General features: G+C 36.3%; 1 protein-coding gene across 16 annotated transcripts in view; it reads right to left on the bottom strand.

Annotated features, from left to right (window-relative positions):
• Nucleotides 1-13,238, bottom strand: part of LOC145284430 (lachesin-like) — a 1,332,212-nt gene that overhangs the window by 380,055 nt on the left and 938,919 nt on the right. The gene's annotated exons all lie outside the window — the stretch shown is intronic.

Genomic DNA, 13,238 nt, shown 5'->3' with positions numbered 1-13,238 from the left:
GCACCACGTCTTCATTGACAAAAATGTCATCAATGTAAGCAGATGCTGCGCGGCTTATAACTTCTTCCTGAGATAGTACTTCGCTGACAATTGCTCTCATTATCAAGGGAGCCACATTCAAACCAAACCCCAGACGGGTCAGACAGTATTTTTTCCCATCGATTTCCACAGTCTGGTATGGCCACAGTGTCTCATGGACCCGGACTTGTAGGTATGCTCTTCTGAGGTCCAGTAGAGACACGTTAGCACCTTTTTGTCTCCACTCACGCAGCTTAGCCGCACAAACATCTGCGTTGGCTGTAAATGCGTCTATGTAATGATTTAGCTCCCGGTAGTCCATCACCGGGCGCACTTTGGCTTTGTTCTGCTGTATCACAGCCATCAGGGGAATTAGATCTTTGGGGGGTCCCAATTTATCCTCTGGGTATGGCACGAGCCAACCATTATCTATCCAGGTGTGGAGCTCCTGCGTGTATTCTTCACGAATTTCTGCTGGCACTGGGTACTCTGACACTCGATAATGTCTTTCAGGGGGGTGGTCCACAAACCATTTCCACGATGTGGTCCACGTTCGGTTTTGATGGTCAAAGGTAGCAGTGAAATCTGGTTCATCGATAGAAATGACTGCGAATTTAATACTTTTCCTGGCGCCCAGCCGCACTGATCCTGTAGGCTTGACAACGACACCTCCTAGAGCTTTTATGGCGTCGATCCCTAGAAGCAAGTCAAATCCCAGTGGCTTGCCATGCACCACCAACACATCGACTCTGGCAGACACACCTTCATCAGTGGATACAGAGACCATTCCAACACCGCAGCACGCATGGGACATTCCACCAATTGTGTTGACATTTACGTTTGTTTTTCTCCAAGACCGGCACCGGTCTGCATGTAAAATTGTCCTGGAGCATCCTATATCAATAAGCGCCAAACATCGCGTCCCATCAACATGGATGCTTATCACCGGGAGCGTCGTGTTCACATCTTGGTTGGGAAGGAGACTGGCGCTTATGCGTCCTCCTCTTGCTCGTTTCCCGAGCAGTTCCGAGCCCAGTGTCCACTCTCACCGCAACGGTAACACCGTGTTCCACGTTTTCGACAGTCCCTTGCAAGGTGGCCTTTAACATTGCATTTGAAACAGGTCACGTTAACAGGATTATTCTGGGCCCTGTTGTTGGGTGAGCGTGTGGCCGCAACCACATCCTGATTTTGTTCGCCAGTCGTCGTCAAAATTCTCGCTCTCGCCATTAGCTCCCCCATGGTCAGGGCTTTGATGTTCGGCACCTGTTGAAGAGCAATTGAGATGGTGTCAGGGAATCCAGTGACAAAAATTAATTTTGTGAGTCTCTCTAAGCTTTCTCCTGTGAATCCGGCCAATCCAACCAACTGCCTGATTTTGTTGGCGTACACATCCACACGTTCACCAGCCCATCTAACCATAGTTATTTTTCTATATGCTGCAAACGCGTCATCAGTAAATGCCTCCTTTAATCGAGCCTCAATCTGGTCTATTTTCTTTTGATCGCCCTCCTCCATTTCCATGTAGAGGGCCAGCGCATCGCCTTCCAGGTATAAAGGTAGCAGACTCGCTACGTCATCCACCTGCTTAAGTTGTGCGACAAGTCTCACTTTTTTCAGCCACGCTACAACATCTCCCTGGCCAGAGAACGGTTTGATAATATCACTGCTTATCCACACCTTCGCCATATTCGGGCCGAAATAGCTTGAAACAAAAATGTAGTAGGCAAAAAAAAAAATAAATGTTCTGTCAGCAACAGTACAACTTCAAAATAGTCAATATCGCCCACCTCCAGAAGAGAGGGAATTCCTCTCCGTGATAACCGTGGTAAAAGAAAACACACTCCAATCGCCAGAAACACCCGCACACACAATTTGCAGGACACTGCCGACTCGTCTCGAGCCTCCTGCTTTTATAGTGGCCGGGAATTATCCATTTGCATAATCACATGAGAAAGAAACGTGATTTTCCGAGGGTTGCATGGGGTAAACGCTAATAAAAAACCCCGGACGCCATCTTGGAATTCTCTTTTTCCCCCCAACTGGTTACACAACAGACGTACCCGAGGTAAGCTCTTTTTCCCCTCATTTTAGTTATTGCTATTTCTGCTACACTGATGGAGATTGGATGGCTGTGATAAATCAATCGTCAAGTCAACATGTTCATACCTGACTAACGTTGGTCGATCTCCAACAGAGTAAACATCCAGTTTGAAAAGGATTCAAAAGGAAACAAAAACTCCATCAACAGTGAATTGGCATTACAATGAGTAACACCAAACCAACGATAAAAACATTCTATTAATAAACAAATAAAAGACACCCATTCGCATTGACACAGTGTTTATTTTATAGGTATTCCATGAAATATGTTTTGATGAGCTTACTGCACGTGATACCCCTCAACAAAAATACAAACTACCTAATTAGAAGCAAAATTCCACCACTTCACAGATGCTGGAAGATTTTCTAAGTAGCTTCTTTTCTCGGACCGTTTGCCTTTGTAATTCTCTTCCTCTTCTTTTTCCCCCTATTGTACCAACATTCAGGTATTTAAATGTAATGTGAACAAATATCTTGTTGGTCAACTTCTTGATTATGCCTTGTTTGGAATGAATTTAAGAAAAACAATGTTTTTTTTTATTTAATGTGCAACATATATAATTAAAAAAGAAACATATGCACAAGCAAAGTTTCTGGTAATTTTATAAAAAAAATATTCCATCAATTTCTTGCATAGGAAACCATATTAGAGAGAGTCGGATGGCGACATTCATATTTACTAGAGACGGTGGACATGTATATTGATGAGGGGGAGACATGTATATTGATGAGGGGGAGACATGTATATTGATGAGGGGGAGACATGTATATTGATGAGGGGGAGACATGTATATTAATGAGGGGGAGAAGAGAGAGGATTGAGAGAGAAATTAATACCTTTTACAGTCTGTGGTTCTTATAACATATTTAGAGAGGAGGGTAATCAGTTCTTATGACACAGGAGGAGATAGTCATTACTTAGATGGAGAGGGGGACATATTACTTATAATAGAGAGACATTACTTCGATGATTTATACACAAAGTTCGTTATAAAAGATGCTTCAGAACAAGTTCATATAAGATGAGATGACACAAAGTTCATATTAACGATTAGTTCATATTACCTTGAATTTGGTAGAATTGATGACACAAGATGCAGTTACAAAGTATGATGTGTTCTTTTATTACATTCGGCCGGTTGCAATGATGATGATTCCAGGAATTCAAAGTCAACTACATGATTAAAACTTTCTAACCCTTCGCTTCCAAAGGGGGATCCTCTTCTGACCAATGTCAGCTCTGTTTCCTGTCTGTCCAACTCTCTCTAATCTCCTAAAACTAGCAAACTATATTGAGAATTCATTTTTTGCTATGATGATATTACACATGTCCACAGGCGTGCTGGACCCATGTGGCCTGAACTCACGTGACTTAAACATACATTTCCAAAACACATTTTTGCCAATAAAGAATTCTCCTAACCTATTTTTCGGCCTAACTTATTTTTCAATAGGTTTTTAATTTTCGATTGTTCGTTCTTCTAACTGACCTTATTTTAATTCCATCTTCATAAAAGAATTGAACAATCAATATATCTGAACTATTTTATGTGAAAACTGAACAATCGAAATTCTACATTCCATTTCTGACTATCTCTGAACCTTGCTTACAAAGTTCGAATCTCATTTTTATTTATTTAATGTTTTCTTACTTACAAGAAAAGGTACCCTTTTCTTGTAACAAATGTATTTTTTCACAAAATGCAAAAGCATCTTTATTTTATAGCTTGATTAAAGTTCTGGACGATTTTAGTTCAGTTTTGAAAATTTTTCCCATGTTATATACATTTTTTTTAGTTCTCTCTATCCGAAACAAGGCATATTGCAACAGAGACGAACGTCGTTGGGAGTCAAGTTTTATAAGAGACATTCTAAATGGCAAATCGTGCAGCATATTTTTCACATGCAGTGTATGGCCATAATCATGAGCCAATTGACCACTGATTGAAGGGCGTATATCTCTGCAGATGCCAGAATCAACAAATCTCAGTCAGAAATGGTCAGTTAGCCAATGCTAGTTTGAATCCTGCGTAGGCTGAAGAAATTCCAAACCAAACGCATACCCAAATGGTGTAAGCATCTCTGCCAAATTGTCATGGATTTGGCATGATACACTTTCTGGATGGATGAAGAAATTCTTTATCATTAAGCTATCAATTAGTGGAGGAGGAGAGTTCATTTCAAATTTTGTTACTTAAATGTTTCAAATTAAAATGAGAAAGTTCTTCAAAAGAAATGGTCAGAGATCATTATATATATATATATATATATATATATATATATATATATATATATATATATATATATATGAGAGAGAGAGAGAGTCAGCATTTTTCCCTTTGGTATATTTCATGAAATAAAATAGAATTAATAAACAAAAAAAGGTCTATTTTTAATTCTTTCCAACTTCCAAATAACCGTCTTCATTTCTGGCAGGAACTGGCTGATGTAATCGCCATACTTATCATAAATCCTAGTATTTTTCAATCCCTCTGGATTCATTGTGAGGACAGATTAATCCAACTGGTTTTGAACAATTTATATATTAATAGTAGAAGCATTACTAATAAAACTAAAAATATTACATTTAATAAAATAAGCTTTACCAGTAGTAATAACATCCTGAAATGTTTGCACAGTTATTAAAATAATTAACAAATAAAAAAAAATAATATAATCAATAAAAAAATAAAATAATTAACCAAGGAAAACATTAAATAATTAAAGTTGAAAAATAGATATAAATTAGTCAAAACCAGTTAGATTAATCTATATCTAATGATAAATCCAGAAGGATTGAAAAATATTTGGATTTATAATAAATACTAGCCTGGGTGCCCGGCATTGCCCGGGTGTTTGCAGGTGTGTGGTGAGCAAACGAAAAAAAAAGTGGTAGTAGGCAGGCAGGCAGATTCGAACCTGTACTCCGTAGGAAGAAAAGAACTTGAAAAAAAATGTGACGTCTTCGCTGTTGCGTCTATCACCAAACCGGAAGTGGCGGAGGTTTAAATTAAGGCTAATCAATCGAAAAGAGGGGGTGACTTTCGAAAACATCGGCGAAAAAGCGACCTCTCCTTGTAGAAAAGTGCCAAGTTGAGGGTGAAGGAATTAATGTTGTTAGCCAATTCTTCAATATTTGTCGTCTTAAGAGCCAAGCTTGAAAAAGGATACCGATCTCGTGAAATTCCGTCGCCTCTGTCGCAAGTTTTAGGCATACATACATGCATTCATTTAAACAGGCAGATGAGATTTATATAATAGACTAGCGGGGGGGGTACCCGGCGTTGCCCGGGTGTTTTTAGGTGTGTGTATGGGGGGCATAAGTAATAACTCTGAAACGATGTTAAAAAAATCGGAAAAACCAAATCCCCCCCCCCCAAAAAAAAACAGCAAAAACAAAAACGCTGTGTGTATAGGGGGGGGGGAGTAAACTAAAGAATAAGCGAAGTAAAAAAAATAAAGAAACGTTGCCCGCGTGTCTAAAGATGTAAAAGAAAAAAAAATAGTTTGGGTTGTGAGGCTGGATTGAACCCGGAACGCGGAGGTGAAACTAACTCCAACCACTTAACTATCTAGGCTAAGAGTAAGAGGAATTGATTATAGTGTTAAAATAAGGGTTATAAAGCGAGTGAAAGAGGTTTGATTGACAGATAGCCACTAAATGAGGTCATTGCGGGAGCGTTACGAGATGACATAGCAGTATTTTATTTTTTATTAAATTACGTATTTCGTTCCCTGTCTAGACATCTCTCTCTATCTGTCTGTCTGTCTGTCTGTCTGTCTCTCTCTCTCTGATTGCGTTTGTGTATGTGTCTCTCTCTCTCACTTCGTCTTCCTTACTCTAAAGACTGGAAAATGGCGTCTGGCTGTTTTTTTTTGTGTAAAAACTTCGATCGTTAATATTTTAATTAAGCGTATTTTTTTTTACTTCACATTTTTGGCTTGTTTTTTTTTTGTTTAACTATCGTATCTAACTATTTTGAATGTGCTAATAATGGTAAACTTGCCATAGCGTAGAAGTTCATAGTTTAGCTTGTATAAGGGGTAATTTTTTTTACCGATAATAATGTTTTTTGTAAATTCAGACTGCCATTAGAGCTTGCTGACGTCAAGATAACGTGGCATGACTAAGCGGGTTTTAAATACAAGTTGACCCAAAATAAACGGCCCCCTGTATACTTTATGTAGAAGAGTTGGCGCCCGTATTTTTGGGGCAGTTATAAATCGATTTAAAAATATGTAATGTTTAACATTAAAATGTCACTTTTTGGGCCCCCCCTGCAGAAAATCGATCAGTTGACGCACTTCTGATGGTCCTTTTGGGCTAATCTTTCAATATTTGTCGTCCGGAGGGTGGGGCTTTAATATGATACCAAGTTTGTGAATTTTTGTTCCGTCGGTCAAAAGTTTTTAGCAGACACACAAACATACATACGTACATTTTCGCTTTTATATATATAGATGATCGCGATTACACCAACCAGTTCCCGCCAGAAGTGAAGACTGGTGTTTGGAAGTCAGAAAGGATCAAAAATAGAATTAGTAGACAAAAGTGTCTATTTTATTTAATTATATATATATATATCCACATACAGTACTGTTTTGGTACATCAGACATTGTAATTGGAGTACACTGTTAAAATCAGGTTCACAAAATATATCTTCTTAGTATTAAAATGTTGCAAGAACAATTACATACTGAGCTTATTTTTTTTTCAACAAAATTGTCATGACAAAAATCAAGAAAAATAAAGATATTAATTAAAATAATTCAGAAATTATTGAACTGCATATTGTTATGAACAACTAAATCCCAGAAATTGAACTCAAAGAATTTGGTCACAAGAAGTCTGCAATAAAAATAGAATCATGAACTTCCTGAAAGTTAAATTGTGCAGGATGTTGTCCAAAGAGTGATTAAGTTCTACTAAAATGAAACCCTCTCCATTTAATCAGTCTTTTCTTATTTTCACTACCTCACTCTAAGAAATGTCTATTTCATTGAACTTTTGGTCATGTGACCTCTTTAAAACAAAGAAAAAAAACTCTTTGCATGGGATGGAATTCTATTGAACTATTTATACATTTTTTCTTCATTTCTAAACAAGATGTCATATGAAGCGAATATGAACTGCACCATCCAATTCACAAATCATAGACATTTCATTCTCTTGATTATTCACGAAAGACAGGAAATAAAGTTGATAAAACCTGTTAGAATAGACTTTGTCATTAATTCACATCTTTGTGTACGGCATAATTACGTTGACACACCGGTTTCCGTTAGATCACCAAAGTTAGGCAACCTTGAACCTGGTCAATACTAAAATGGGTGACTATTTGCGTATTCCCAAGTGCTGTATATGTTCTCCGCTTATTTTAACATTATTTTCAATCATCGTCGACTTCTACTTGCCACTAGTGCCGATACAAGAGAGGTGTGGGTGCAGATTGTGTAACCTTTGCCTCACTATTTAACGCCCAACTACCTTTACAGGGGGTATCCATTGTCTTTCGAGACTGAATGGAAGCATCGTAAGTATCTTTATTTAACATCGTTTTTTGAGAAAACATGAAAATTTCCTCCAAAGTTGGTTGAACTTTTGAACTTGCTACATTGTTTCAACCAGTTCATTTGATGGCGATAGTTTTTGCTATTTAATATGTTATTTTTTCTCTCAATGCATTAAGACTATATGGAATGTTAGTTTAGAGATTATGTAATAAACAATTTGGTTACCAAATCCAACGCAGGAAACATGAAAGAACAGCGAAAGATGCTGAAGATACACTGTTAACAGAGGATAGTTGCAAGTTAACAGAAGGACCCTCAAAGCATAGGGCGACATCATGGTGGAATGGAGGGGGGGCGTAAAGGTTTATAAAAAAAGAAACTTAACAGCCAGTGGATCAAAGATTTAGTGAATAAAAAGAGGAACAAAAGGGGCTATATACAAAGCCAAGAAAGCGACTGAGCAAGCAAGAATTCCAGATATACTGTGAATGAACAAAGGATAGCAAAAACAGCTGACAAAGACAAATATAGATTTTGTTGAAGAGAAGTGCATTCAAAATGGAGTGTATGCAAGAAATAAACAGGACAAGAGAGAAAATTGTTGATATCTTCGTTTGCATGGAACCGAGAAAATATAAAAACTGCAGAAGCAAAAATGTGTCACACCCGACAAGCAGCAAAATCGCACCCTTACACTGTGGACATCACTAGATGTCAGATAACCCTCTACTAAAATAGTTCCTTCTCTCAAACTGCTGGACTTTGGAATTCCCTTCTAGGATCCTGCTTCCCTGACTGTACTGACATGCAGGAATAAAAAATGAAAATAAAAAATAAACACACAGATTAAATGGATGCATCTTATTAGATGTGTCCAAACATTTTTATAAGAGCCTCTGTATGTCATACAATGGGTTATACTTAAGTTTGTATTAGTATTTATAAGTGATGGAATGATTAATTGGAATCAGGAATTGGAAACTTCAAAATGCCTTGGCATAACAAACTTTGATAACGTCTACTTCCATTGATGCATCTTACTTAGATGTTTACGAGAATCTGAAAATGAATATAAAAAGTCAGCTCTATGAATAAATTTTATAGCGACTTTAAAAGAATCGGTAACTGTATAGGAAACAGAAATGGAAAACAGAATCGGTAATTGTATTGGAATCAGAAAAAAATTGGAATTGTCTCATAACTAGTTTGTATATTAGTCTGTCACACACTTTTGGTTTGAAATAACATTTCTATGATCAAACCCAAATTGAACGGACGTATCTTGATATCCAATTCTCTTTGCAGATCTTTGATTTCCCTTTGGTGATTTTCAGAAATATTTGCATTCTTGCAAAACTAATTGCATGAAACTTTTTAAACTAAAGCTTTAAATATTATCACGTGACAATTCTGAAAAATGTCTTCAAGCAAATCATTTTATTTTTAATCATTCGTCTTGGGAAATGTCCAATTATTGATGACTTTTCTTTTGATCTGCACTTATCCGTGTAAATATCCGTTTATCGTTGATGTCTTTTCTTGCCCTCGGCTAAAAAGACATTTCATGTCGATTGTAGATCGTCGGAATTTGAATGGCTACAAAAAACGAATTGCGTTTCCGCTGCAAATCCGTTCATTACAATTTGGCCGCGTCGTCGTCAAACGTTTCTAACAAACACCAAAAAGTGCATATGGAAACATCTTCTGAACTTGCAGAGAGGAATTATAGAATACAAATTTGACAAATTGAGAAATGAATAATTATCGATCAGTTAACCGGTTTCAGAAATTTGCATATTGTAGATGATACATTTACATGATAAAAAGTCGCAACTCAAGTCGCAGCATTTTAAGGATGAAATTATGCAAAGTTTGATCGCTTTTAAATCTTGTATTTCCAACTGAATTTAAAACCATTTTTATACAGGAATTCTTGAGAAAAAAATATTGAAAGAAAATATTTATTTATAAAATTTATAATTCGGCTTAATCAAAGAATTCGATATTCAGAGAAAGGCTGTAGAGCTTGCTTGCTGAATTTAAAATAGATGAGATTTTCCTTTGTAGTTTCAGCTTGAATTATAACTGCTTTTGCACAGAAAAAAAATCTGAATATCATTTAAAACGATCATTGTTGACTTGTCATAATATTTATTGCTTTTAAATTTTATTTCATTTATTTATTCATTTATTATAAATTTAGGACTGGATGGATTAAATTCAAGGAATTTTTCCATTACTAACCAGCAGAGTATTGCCATTGTTTACCCAGGAAAGAGTCTATCAGGCAAGTGTACACAGTAAAACCTAGCTAGGGAGGGTTGAGGTCATGCGTTGCATGGAGCGAAGTGATACTAACATGAATTTTAAAAATAAACTTAGATCTGATGACCTCAGAGGAAGATTAAATCTAAACTGATGTAGCAGCTTTTAGAAATTAACTTCCTGTCTCTGGCCACATCATTTATTTTTGATAAAATTCTTATCATTTCCTGTTATGCTTTCTTTTACCTTTCCCTGCCGACTGACCCTACTATTACAACTGTTCTACATCTACTCACTAAAGAACTCTTTCTTTTAATGTGACCAAACCAAAAAGTCTCCTGTTCTTCAACACATCTTATATAATCCAGGTTATCACCAAAGTTAACCAAAGTTGAGACAGTCCAGTAACATATTGGTAACCATTTAAAAATATTATTCAGGTAAGCAGGCATTCATCATGCCTCAAGAAAATGAACGCTCCCGTCCTGTAAAGTTCCATGTCACTCTTCGGCAAGATATAGCCCCTGCTAGCCTCTGTCTAATATATTGGAAAGTTACCATGGAGAGGGCGGGTAGTAATGATGAAGACAAAGATTCTGTTGATAAAGTTGCCAATTAGCTTTCTACATCAATTTTCTAGTGATGGTGTGAAATCACTCACTTTCAATTTGTCATGAGCCAGCACAGAGTTAGTTATGGTATTCTATCCATGTGGATGATGACGTCGTCTTCTTCATTTTTTTTTTTTTATAAATGACCGTCTCCATTGCTGATTATGAAGCCGATGTGTGATCTAAACTGCACAGGTAAAGCACAGGAAGATAGATGGTGAGTGGCTGCTGCTCATTGGGGTCTCAGTATACAACTTTCCGCTCGTGTTCGTTGTTGAAGAAAGTCATCCCTTTATCACATTTGAAACGCCAAGTAACTCTGTCTGCTGCCAAAGGGGAAGCTTTTGAATCGGATTTTGGCTAAAAGTTTGGCTGCCAAGTGGTCAAAGTTCAAGAGATTTTACCTTTGCAGTCTTTCGCGAACAATTCAGTAAATTTTGGGTCTAAAAATTTCAAATTTTTTTTTACATAAAAAGGTATTCAGGCATGCAGTAAGCCTTTTAATCAGTTTTTACGCGAAAATTTGGCTGCCAAGAGGTTAAAGTTGAAAGACTTGACCATTGCAGACTTTACCAAACTCCTGTGCTAATTTTGGGCATAAACACTTAAAATTTTGGATATACGTTACCTGGATATGAGTCAATAAAGTTATGAACAGTACATAGGGCCTGAACAAAGCCAAGCTGAACTGCTAGTTATAAAGAAAAACAAAAATTGTACAAACCCTCTTTAAAATTGTTACGGTAAAAGAAAAATAATCCCCGGTCAAATTTTATTATAATTATCTCCCTTTTATCAACCAAATTTTTTTCCCTCATACACGAATAAACAACTCCAAGAATATGAAACCATCTATGCAGCTAGTGACTTTTCTCCTTTCTTTTCCAAGATGGCGACCAACATGTCTGATGAAGGTGGGAGGCTACACCGACCGAAACGTAGCACAAACAACACTCGAGATGAGAACGATAGCCCGATCAAAACAAGTAATATAATCAATCAACCCTCATTTCAAAAATTCAGAATTGTAAGAAAAAGACATGTTTATAAATTCCTGAAACTTTCACCAATCATCTGCGAGTTGATGTTCTATGGGTTGCATCAAAGTGATTCGATTGATTTTCAATCATCTCACGCAAGATGATATCTAAGTCGTCGTCGTCGTTGTATCAAAAGTAAAACAAGAAAGCTTGTATTAAACTTCATTACGTTGGGAGTTATCAACTTTACGAATCAAGTTATCGACATTTTCTGACACGTTTTCCAAACAATTTGATTTCAGATCAGAGTCGATTATGAATTAGACAAAATTCCGCTCATTTGCCAAAGTGGAAGATTCATACCGATGCAAGGAAATGAAGATTTCATTTCCAAATGTAGAACGAATTAGAAGCATTACAGGAGATTCCTGCATTGGAGCATTCATATGAAAAAAAAAGAAAAAATATTAATATTGATCATCTATAGATTAGGTGATTTCATTAGCAGAAATATTTCCATTCTTTAGAATTGGAAAGAAGATGATTATCATTTGGGAAAATGAAATTATCGTGCCGAATTGCAATTCTGTTCTAAAATAATTGAGAAAAAAAGCATTCCAAGTACAGTATTTTACCAGAAGTCATAATAATCATGATATTATCACTGGTATGATACTGCTACTAAAACATACGAATCGCATTATGTGTGTGTGTAAATATATACACACACATACTGGTATGTCACAATTATAGTTTCATGCACACGGTTGTATTACTCTTTTCAGAATAATTTGAAGCCAATAATGTTATGGATTTTAGAATAGACTACTGCCTCAAAGGATATCTCCACTAATACTTCATGATAAAGCATTAATACTGCTACTTAAACATACAAATCACATCATGTGTGTGTATGTATATGATGAGAATAAGAGAAATAGTATTCTGCAGAGAGAGAGAGAGAGAGAAAGGGGGGATAAAAAAGAAACAAACCAAGTCACACATCTATAAATGTTTCGTCATTTTCTCCAATTCAGAAAATGTCTTACAATAAAGAGGAAACGTTGATGGACGTGTGACTAGGTTTGTTTCTTTTTTATCTCTCTCTCTCTCTATATATATATATATATATATACACCCACACACATACATACATACATACACTAGCAGTTCTGCCCGGCTTTGCTCGGGCCCTATGTACTGTTCATAACTTTATGTGCATATGTATATATTAAAAAAAGTATATATATAGATAGATAGATATATATATCCGTATTCCTGTCTGTCTGTTTGTTTGTTCACAATTTGATTAATATATACAAAAGGCCTGCTACTTTAATCTTTCATTTATTTCTATACTAGCAGTTACACCCAGCTTTGCTTGGGCCCTATGTACTGTTCATAACTTCATGTGCATATGTATATATTAAAAAGTGTGAATATGTACGGTAATGCTTTTCTATATAATAGGTTTCCTTAACTACCATAGAAAAAAGTTGGTAGAGACCGCAGACGTCAAATTTTTTTTTAACTTTGACCCAAATTTTGACCCCTTAACATTTGTTTTGGGCTAAAATGAAATTAAAATGTTTGACCCATGTTCAAGTAACCTACATCTAAAATTTAAAGTGTTTAGACCTAAAATTGGTGGAGGCGTTTGGTAGAGTCTGCAAAGGTCAACTCTTTGAACTTTGACGTATTACCAGCAAAATTTTCGCCTGAAAACTGATTAAAAAGCTTGTTGCA

This window comes from Euprymna scolopes, chromosome 9 (genome assembly GCF_053919585.1).
Source record: "Euprymna scolopes isolate OS-2025 chromosome 9, ASM5391958v1, whole genome shotgun sequence".
In the NCBI taxonomy this organism is placed as follows: Eukaryota; Metazoa; Mollusca; class Cephalopoda; order Sepiida; family Sepiolidae; genus Euprymna; species Euprymna scolopes.
Note: the sequence above shows the minus strand (reverse complement) of the source record. Positions and strands in the feature narration are given on the sequence as shown.